A 2,576-nucleotide genomic window follows, 5' to 3' on the forward strand; every position below is an offset into this window, starting at 1 on the left:
ATTAAATTAAGTTAAAATATAAATGAAAAAAATAGTAAAAATAAAAGACCGAGATGAGGCCCTGAGGGCGGTGGTCGGCGACGTGCGGTGCGACGAGACGGAGGGCGGTGGACTACTGGGCCGCTGGCTGGCCGTCTGGGACTCGGGTGCTGCAGCTGCATGAAGCCGAAACTCGAAGGGCAATGGGTGCCGAAAATGAGAAGGAAATGAGACTCTGAAACTAAGGCCAAAATGCTAGGTTTTATTTTGGTGGTGAAAGTCCAAACTTGCCCCTAAGAGTTTGCGAAAATTTCAAAAATGCCATCAACCCAGCTGTTGAAATTCGTACTGGCCGAAATTTATGTTTTGGCCGAAACATAAAAAACTGGCCGGTACATCCGAAATTTTTGCCGAAACGGAATATTAAATAAACCGGTACGGTACAGTACCAAAAACACTACTTTTGATAGCTTAAATTTTTTAATTTTTTTTAATCTATTTTTATCTTTAGAAGCTTCGAGACATGTACGTATTTTAATTTACATTTGAGAAGTTTTAATTTAGATATGAAATTTAGACCTATCGATGTACATGGCTAAATATTATTTTTACTCTATTATTTGCAATTCTACAATTTCATGAGATTTAGATTTTTCTATATAAATGTTTTACATTTTTCTTTGTTATCTACTTTAATTGTGTGTAAATATTGGTGAGTAATCTGTTTTGGCCTAATATTCTATTGCTTATCTGTAATTTTTACTTTCTTTGTGATGCATATGCCTATCCTCTTATCAATTTATGTAATTATTTTTTACATGTAATTATTGGGTCACAAGGTATCAAACTTTAATTTTTTTGGCAATTTTGTTTAGTTACAATTCGTTTTTTCTAGCTGTAATTTCTATATTTTTTAACATGCATATGCCTACGAGGTATTTGATAAAAGCATAGAGAAATTCATATTTAATTGAGAAACAATAAAAATGTATTTATATTTTAGATGTTAATATTGAGTCTAAATATATGAAAATTGGAAATTCTTGATGACTAATCTGATTAGGCTTAATTTTTACTTCTTACTTGTAATTTCTATTTTCTTTGTCATGCATATGTCTATTTTGTTATGAACTTATGTAAATATGCCGCGCATGAGACGTATACACCGTACTCTTGAATTGTTTTCTTCTATCTTTTGGTAGATCAGCAGCTGGAGAATTTAGTAGTGGGGCACATGTTAATGCCCCCCTCCCCGCCGCGTTCTTCGTCACTTATTCATAAATCCTTCTCCCGCGTTCTCTCCTCCACTCCCCCAGCTTGTGTGTTTTCACCGGCCTCACCCTCTGCCCACCCCCGTGTGGCTCCATCACTTCGAAACTGTGTTGAGTCATCACTCCGGTACCGTGTAACAAATATTCTCCTATAGGTTCACCATTTCCGTACGGCTACTCCAACTGCATCATTTCCGCATGGCTTCAATCATCCGCTGGTATTGTACCTGTCGAGAGCCAACGTATGTCGTCTTAGAAGAGTAAGAAATTAAAGAAAAGAGTTTTTATTTTTCTCTTTTTGTTTCATCTCTCCATTTCTAGCATTACTCATTTTGTGTGTTTATGCATTTATGGATCTGCGATTTAATCTTTATTTGATCTGTGTTTTGTCGAGTTTTTGGGTTGTTGATGTTGTATGTATGCCACTGATTTTTTGGTTGTTGATAACATCTAAAATGAGCCGATTTAATGTTTATTTGATCTCTGTTTTGTGGGGTTTTTGGGTTGTTGATGTTGTATGTATGCCACTAATTTTTTTGTTGTTGATAACATCTAAAATGAGCGAGATTTATTGGCTGGGACTGGTTGATAGCTTAAATGAGTGAGAAATGGGTCTTCAAATGTGGTGAAACGGTCCAACAGCTTGGGGCTAAATGTTGCGTCGAGTGAGAGTAGGAATTTTTCTAGGGTTCGATGAGGGCTATGTGGTGGAAAAGAAAAAGCGTGAGAGAGAAGAGTCTGAGGGTGGAGAGGGAGAAGAGGGAGAGTTGAGAGGTCTGAGGGAGAACGAGAGTGAGATGTCTAAAGGAGAACGCGGGTGAGAGGTGTGAGGGAGATAAGTCGAGTAAGATGTCTGAGGGAGAAGAGGGAGAAGAAATCGTGACGTGGGGAAGAACATGGTTAGGGAACCGGAGGTTGAGTAGATTATTTGCAAAAATTTTACAAAAAATTAACTATATATGCAATGTGAAAGTATCATTTTTATATTCTTTTAATACGCTTGACATTTCTCAAATAAATAATTATATTTGAAAGCATTTACACCATATGCTATTCACGTGACATAATTTGATTTGAAAGACTTTTAAATCAAATTATACAATATAAATAATTTAGGGTATAAAGACTTTTAAATAATATTTACTCTTTCTCTTATATAGCCAGTACAGCCTGATGAGCAGAATACTCCAAACTTGTTTTGCCAACACGAGAGGATGATATAATGCAGGTAGAGTTACGAACATGCAATTTTGCTACGTACAGACCCTTATTCAAAAGTGCAAACATAAATGCTTTGATGAATTGGGTCTTAAATTTGTGTCTCAA

This window comes from Juglans regia, unplaced genomic scaffold (genome assembly GCF_001411555.2).
Source record: "Juglans regia cultivar Chandler unplaced genomic scaffold, Walnut 2.0 Scaffold_689, whole genome shotgun sequence".
Lineage (NCBI taxonomy): Eukaryota > Viridiplantae > Streptophyta > Magnoliopsida > Fagales > Juglandaceae > Juglans > Juglans regia.